The sequence below is a fragment of the Lepisosteus oculatus genome, chromosome 5 (assembly GCF_040954835.1).
Source record: "Lepisosteus oculatus isolate fLepOcu1 chromosome 5, fLepOcu1.hap2, whole genome shotgun sequence".
Taxonomy (NCBI): Eukaryota; Metazoa; Chordata; class Actinopteri; order Semionotiformes; family Lepisosteidae; genus Lepisosteus; species Lepisosteus oculatus.
In genome coordinates, this window is record NC_090700.1 from 17,639,995 (window position 1) to 17,648,422 (window position 8,428).

Below are 8,428 nucleotides of genomic sequence, written 5' to 3' on the forward strand. Positions count from 1 at the left end.
TGAAATCAATTTGCCTGTGATCAAGAGCTCCGCGGCAGCAAAAAGCAGAAGTCATGGTGGTCTCCTAGGACAGGGGTTGGAAACCACTGCTGAAAAGCATAAACCTGTTAATATATATATATAGACTATTGGAGCAGGTTTGCTGTTTCGTGCCAGTTGCACGCACCTGCACCATACAGTAAATACAGTAAGTCAAACAAAGTGTCACAGGATTCCTGTTCAAAGTGCATCAATGCAGTATGACCTTGGATCTCTGAGATGGCTACTTCGGTCTCATGACATTCCAGTGAGTGCCAAAAATTCAACACAACAAACGTGAAGATCTCACCTATTACACTATTTGTAACATTGTGTGCAAATTTTAAAACGCCCAACATTCATTCCCGTGTGTGCGGGTTGCAATGGTACAGTACTACAATGGCGACGGTCGGAGTCATGACGCTCATTCTGATTGGTGCAGTAGGGGACTCCTCCCAGGTTTTCAACAGTTAGAATACAGTATGTGGCCATTAGAGCGCTTCCCACCTCCGATTAGGTCTTTTTGTTTGTCAATTAATTGTTTTAGGTTGAGCCATTTGATTTTGTAGTAAAACGTAGTGTACGTGTGGAGTACAGACTCCAGAAGTAATTACGACAAATACATATATACAAAATGTAATACTACGTTTATTAAAAAATGTAATGTATCCCTTTATTTAATACAATATTGTATACAATAAGTTGTAAAAGCTGAGTGTAAACGTAATTTTTTATGGGCATGAGTTTGTCTCGATTTGTGCAAGATTCTATGTTTTTTTGCAACCAACTTGATACAGTAATTGTAAAGTGCAAAATGTTTGAAAAGGTTATGATGAGGTAATACATCCTCACTTAACCATTATCATACCAGCCTTTTTACAACACACAGAAGACATTTGATTGGCTCAAAATCTAAAATCTCAGAGCAGCACCGCAATAATCCATATGATTCCCTTTACAAAATACTGAGTCTTATACTTGGGGCAGAAAAACCCTTACAACAATCAAATAATATATTATACTTGATTATTAGTACCTTTCTTAAATTAAACATAGAAGCATTGCTTGTTTTTTCATGAAATCAGAATGCTCCAAACTATGAAATTGACCTTGAGGAAAGTACTGCTGATGCATTATTAACTTCTAAAACCATAAAGTTTTAACTGTAAAGCCCAAGTTAGCTGTCCTTCATAGACAGTTAATAACAGCACAGAAGGTTATTTCACAGTGAATATGTCATACACTAAGGACAAAATAATTTTCACATAGTATGGAATGAGATTTTTCAAAGATATATCCTTATGTAGGGCAGCACAGTTCCACAGTGGTTAGCATTGCTGCCTTAGTGATAAAGCCCTGGGTTCAGTTCCAGAACTGGGGTGCTGTCTGCTGTCTGCATCTGAGTTTGTATGTTCTCCCTGTGTTTGCATGGCTTTCCTGTGGGATGATCCCATTTCTTCCCACAGTCCAAAAACATATGGGTAGATTAATTGGCATCTGGGAAAATTGACTCTGGTGTGAGTGTGTGTCTGCCTTGTGCTGGACAGGTGTCATGTCTCTCCCTGTTACTTGCAGAGATAGGCTCTGGCTCCCATATCTTGGAAGAAGGGGTCATGAACTGTATGAACAGTATTTACTTTGATAAAGTGTTGTGCTAATGTTTGGTCTCCCTGTTAACGATTTTATGCCAGGTCTCTGATGGGTGTTTTGGGGAAGTTGCTTCTTAATGGCTTAAAATACCCTATGTGCCTTTCCTTTCAATGCATTAATAGCCAAGTACGTTGTGTTGTACACTGTTTTGATGTGTTGTAGATTAATTCAAATTTTTAAATATGTATTCAATTGTAGCCTAAATATTGACTGTTTTTAACGACCCACTTTCATAATATACAATCAGAATGTTAGAGGAGGACTGCAGTCCCAAATTCTAACACCAGTTATAACAATTTGGTAAAAAATAAATTAATTGTCAGTGTCACAAAACATGACAAATTCCAAAAGCACAAAATCATGTATTGTGTGAAAGTACTGCATAGTCACCATGTTGTCGCAAACTCCTGGTCTCTCCCTGGGCAAGAGTGAGAGTTCCCATGAATTGTGATGTGATGTGGCCCTTCCTGCTCACTAGTCACTGTATTGACTAATGTAATGTGATATCGAGCAAATAAGCACGGATGCAGACATTTCACCTTAGACGTTTTTTACATGCAGAGTCAACAAGTAAGTAGTATTCATCCACAAAACCATCTCAATATCAAGAGCAATATTTCTATTGGATTAAAAGAGATGTATTCACAAGCCTGCTCCTTTACAATGTAATAAGGCTGCTTCACATCACCAGAACTCTGGTTTCCTCATTCTGAATCATGAAATATGGCATTATGCATACCAGGAAATTTTGTCTATTTTTTATGTAAATTGGAGGTTTTATGCATTACTGTGTACATTTTGCTTTCATTGTGGTTTGAAATGCACTCATCAATGCTGATTCTTTCTAACCCTGAAATATAAAAATAGGGTTGCATTTCACCTTTAAGAGTTCACAATTATAGAGCCTTGTCAAGAGGTTGTGTAGCTAGAGCACTCAATGCCACTCACCCTAGATTAGTATATTCGATCTTATTACTGTTTTTACACTGCTGTGCATAAGGTGCAGAATCCAGGTGCTAGGGCTCGGAGAGTTTCAGAGGCTTCTGACGACACCTGAAGCTCTTCAATGACAGCCAAGGCTGTAGTATTAAACTCCAGTGGAAGTTGCAGAGGAGACTGGCAGATGACTGGCAATGATGGCAGCAGTCACAACAGAGTGGGCTGCCAGCTAACTGTGAAATGGCGTTGCCATAGTAGTTGCAGCAGAAAAACTGTACAAGAGGTTTGCAGCAGACTGGTAGAGAGATAAGAGAGAGAGAGATCAGTTTATTGGCTATATACAATTTCTTGTATTTGGAATTTGTCTCCATGAGACTCACAGACAGGAAGAGAAGCTTGGGGTCAGAGCACAAGATCAGCCATTTTATAAGGCGCACCTGGAGCAGTTGGGGTTAAGGGCCTTGTTAAGGGGCACAATGAAGTAGGATCCCTCTGCCAGCCACGGGGTTTGAACTGGCAACCTTCCAGCCACAGGCGCGGATCCTTAGCCACAAGGACACCACACTGCCCACAACCCCTGGTATAAACTCTAAGTTGGCTGCCAGACCAGTCACAGCAGAGATTGACTGCCAACTTGTACCACACTGGGGAGGCTTAAGTAGCCACAGTGCAGATCAGTTGCCCCCTGTTAGTGCAGAGTCACCTCAGAGGCAGGCTGCCAACTGGAGTAGCAACCACTAAGGTTGCAGCAAAGGCTAACTGCTGATGGCTGTTGCAGTCGCAGTAAAGGCTGGCTGCTAACTGGGATAAACCACACTGGGCAAACACTCGTTGTCTGAGGCCTAGACCAGTTCTGTGATGTGGTCAGAGCAGTACTGCCAGTGAGAAATCAGTGATAAAGCACCTCTTCAGTGGCACTTCATTAATGAATAGGAGGTGAAAGTAACAGAATATTTGGGTGCCTGATTAATGGGAGGGAAAAAGGACAGACTGAAAGGTGACCCAACTGTATCCTTGAGTCAACCAAGAGAACTATGATTCCTTGTGGAAATGCTGTCAATCTCCAGGGGCAACAGTGAGCTATGAGCCGCCGCTGGCCCATGGCATATGAGTTACATAAAGAAAGAAAGATAATTATTTCACAGCACGACTTGATTCACTGTTGACTTAGTTTTAAGTAGTTGATTTGTTATTCCAGTTATTTGAATGCCTCTTTCTTTGAGTAGAAACGTGACAGATGGAAGAACTTCACAGAAAACACCAATGGGTTTTGTCAAAGCTGCCACATGCCAAAATACAATAACTGTGCCACATTTAAAAAATGTTCCTTCTTTTCCTGATTTCAAGGAAATAAATAATAGAATTGAACTTACTACAGCTCTTTTCCTTCATGCCTTTATTTCATGCCTTCAGCCTCCTTCAGTTACATTATTTATTGAATGATGTTTGGGTAACAAACTTCAAACCTGAATCTCAGAAAAAGGGAATACTCAGGGAAGAGTTTTTGTTGAAATCCTTTTTTTTCACAGCTCAAACTCCAAAATCTATCTTACAGAAAACAACATTTTATGTGTTTAGATTTCTGGCTTCACCAACTGTACATACAGGAACACTCACCAGAATAGGTCTTGAAGAGGGCAAGATTTTATTGGCGTTCTGCTGAATTTAACCCTCTAGTGGTTGAAGTAAAAAAAGGGTAAAAGATTTGAATGTTTTCCCTCACGGTTATATCTTCATACTTTGAGAAAGTAAAAACATTTAATCATTAAGATTTTATTGATTTTGTGCTTGAAAGAAACATATGACTTTGTTCTAACAACACATTTGGTTTCCATTATCAGACAAAACAAGTGTTTCACACTGCAAGAATATATATCTAGCTATAACTTGGAGAGCATTCCACATATCATAATAACATCAACTCAGATTTATTAGGCACCTGAGTTCGTTAGTTCACTCAGAGCTCAGTTTCTAAAAAAGGGGCTCAGTCTTACACTCCACATTTTTTCTAATGATAGTGAAAGACATTTAGCTGTGTATGCCTTTCTTTTATATAGCAGCCATTTCTTTTACACATTACGAGGCACAGTTCCACATACTTGAATGTATCAACTATGAGATGAGAATCTGACATGAAGTCAGCCCAGAAGGCAACATTAATAATGAAAGAGGAATGAATGCATACTAGATAAATACTAAAAGGGTGTGAGCTCAATACTGAGTAATGAAAACCACTGACAACAGCCAAATATGCAGACTGATGGTCTTAGCTTCAAAGCTCACAATGCAAAAGCTTAACAGGGGCAGAAAAATTAGCCAGAAATCCAATGGACAAATTAAAAGTTACTTCCCAATAGTTTGAACTCTAAAGTGCAACAAAGCACCAATAACCAACCCATTTTAAATGTATTAGGAATAACAACACCCAAGAATTAAGCATGTTAAAAGGTTTATAGAGTGTTTCAGTCACAGTAAATTGGACTTAACCCACTTGGCTGAGGGCCAGCCTCCTGGCCATAGGATGAGGAGGCTGGGACACCCATATGGAGTGAGGAGTGCCCAAGGGGCAGCTGCAGAGGTGGAGAAGGGATGCAAAAGATGTTTGCAAGGGAGAGAAAGGGATTAGGTATAGTCTTTATAGTTTTTATATGAGGAAATTACATCAGGAATGATTACAAGTTGCTGACAGAAGAGGTTAAACCTGGCTGTTGTCACCTGTCCCAAACATTAGTTAGAAACACCATTACAAATATAAAAGAACCTTTTAAATCCAAAGCAAAATCATTCACCATTACAAATATAAAAAAACTTTTAAATCCAAAAGCACAATCATTGTTATGAAATATTTCTGTATACAGAAGCTCAGCACCATTGCAATCTATTCATTCAACTCAAGCAACAGCTGTTAACCATGGTTCTTTCAAAACGTAAGTACTGTATGTCAAGTCTTTTTAATACTTTCCTCCAAACACCAGTTCTACTCTTAGAGCGCTCATAATGTCTTCTAATCTGCATCACAGTACCTGGTCATTGATTATGAGTGCAGTCCGGAAGGGGTCTTGACACATTAACACAATGTCAGACACTCTACAGACTGCGTCAGTCATTAAAAGAAGGAAACAGCGGACTGCACAGTGAGCCCAGCTTCGCAAGCACTCCATACAGTGCTCTGTGTTTTGCTTTACTGTTAGGCTTCCCAGCTAACATAAAGCATGTCTGCCATTTGCCACAACCCCGAATTCTTTGGCTTTCATCAGCTTGCTTGGGAGATGTTTATTCCTCTTTAATGGCAAAAGATATCCACCTAGCAATCACAAACTAAAACATCAATTATAGGCAGAAGACGTGTGTTGAATATTGGTTCAACAGTGGATACTGGCGGGAGGTACCTCATACAAGCATGTGGAACAGTGTTTTGCAGCACAAGCCCTTCCAATGTCTGTCAAAACCTACAAAGTCAAGAAGTTAGAGGAACAGAGGGATTAAGAAAATAGGGAAACACTGGTTTTAATGCGTCCAACAGCAAAGTCTGAATGAGACATTAGCTGTGCAGGAAGGTCTATACAAATGTCACCTCTGTTTAGAACTGTTGGACTTACAATGGGTTGTTTTTCCAATAACTTGATGACAGCCGTTTTCAGAAACAAAAATGTTTAAGGAAGATCTGCCAGACTTAGGGAAAGTCCACTGGAGCCTGAAACAAACACATCTGACAGTTATGCTGAACTGCTATATAACATCTAGGACATTTGATATCCAGAGAAGGATGTGCTGCTGATCTTGTGAAAACAGATGTTATCAAGACCGACCTGTGCCGAGGACTCCTTTAGAGGCACAGAGCTTTATCATACTTTCATCTTACTGCAGATGCTTTGTAGCATATTTTGCTGCTACAGTAAGTCCATTTCATCAGCTTATGGATAAGGAAGTGAGGTTTTAATGGAGTGTAGAATGCCAGGATGCATGTGATGAACTGAAATGATGCTTGACTTCCTTTGGCATTTTCAGATCCATGTAAACCTTTTATAGTCGTTTCTGATGCTTGTGATAAGGTCATTGGTGTTCTACTCTCACAAGAAAGAAAGGAGAGAGAGATGTCTTTATGTATGTCATGCCTTCATTAAATCAGTGAGAAATTACACCTATTACTTTTTCTTAAGTATTATTGGCATTACTGTACTTGTCATGTTGGAGGTTTAGTTTGCAAACTGGCCGTGGGTAGCTCAGCTAGTTGTATACTTTCAGTGCAAAGGAGGTTCAGATTGTCTGGTGATGGAAATGGTGCTAAATATTTCAATTAGACTTTAGTACATACTGTACAGTAGTAGTACATACAGTAGTCCAGTACATATACTGTACATGCACAGAATGCCCAATGAATATTACTATCCTTAAAAATAAACAAATGTGTCACTTTATCCAATTTGATAGGCAAATCCTTAAGATCTGACAAGCTCTTCTGCTTCATACCCTGAGGTAAACAGACCTCCAACTAGCAGGAAATTGAGAACCATGGGATACAGCTTAAAAATTTGGATGCCATCCTTTCTTAGTGATTTCTTTACTCTTGCAAATATGCTTCTCCACGGGGATTTAATCTGGGTAGAGGTGCAACACAGATCCTGCAGCTGAGTGATGCAGGATGTGGATTGCCTCATGTCTTCCAAAAGCAATCGTTCAGTAGCTTACTGGAGCAGTTTGAAAATACACACTCCAGAAGAGTGATTCTCCCACTCTCCAACTAGATCATACCTTCTTCCCACTTTGCCAATATTTTTACCGTATGTGAGGTCTTCCAACAGAGTACTCTTTGCTGTGTAAGTAGTCAGGATAATTTTCTTTTATCCTTTTGTTCACTCGAGGCTCAGTCCAGGTTCAAGATCAATTGCTGGATAGTTGACACCTGGGCACTTAAATCAGATCCTCTTGCAGCAATCTGTGAGCTCAAAGTCACTATCTCAGTTTTTACAACCCTTCTATTCTCTGCCCCAGCTGATTTGCTGTTTTGGATTTTTTAGGACAACTTTCTTTGGGGAAACAGCTGGCAACTAATTAGTCTCCCTCCATGTCCCTAGAATCTGCCGGTTTGCCAAACCAAAAAGTAATGAAAAATAAGTGTATCCATGTAGGAAAACAAAAATGATCAAAAGGAATGACAGGCAGTAGGGACTTTAGTTCCGTGTTAACATCCCATCTCACAATTCACATGATTTCAGACATGCCTAAAGATGAGAAACATCCAGGATTCCATTTATTGGCTTATTGGCAAAAGACATTGAGCAGTGGTTTAGAAGATGAGAGAAGTGTGTTTCATTTTTAAAACAATTTTTCATCCCCCAACTCCTGTTCTGTTAAAGCAATAGATCCATTTGGGCAGACTGGCATTAACTTAATATCTTCCCTTCCAGTTGCTACAAATTGGTTTTTGATTGCAGAGCAGAAAATTGGCAGACCTGTTCCTTGTTCCAGACAAAGTTCATATTGCATTATGGGGCTCCTTGGAATAATGATGTCAATCAGGGGGAGGAGATTTGACTTTAAGTGCTGAAATGGGAATAACTGGGATGAATTTCTGCTTAATGCTTATAGCATTAGTGTACAGGCTATCACTCACATGGTACTGAGATTCAACACAACACTAGGTGTTGTTTCCTCATCAACAGCCTTAAAATCTGTTACCCTTTCCTGTTCAGACATTGATGGCCAATAGGATGGCCACCCTGATTACACAAAACAGAGGCTTTTAGACAGGTATTCCACTTCCAATAATTTAATTAAATAGCTGCAGATGGATGTCTTGTAAGCAACATTTGTAAAACAA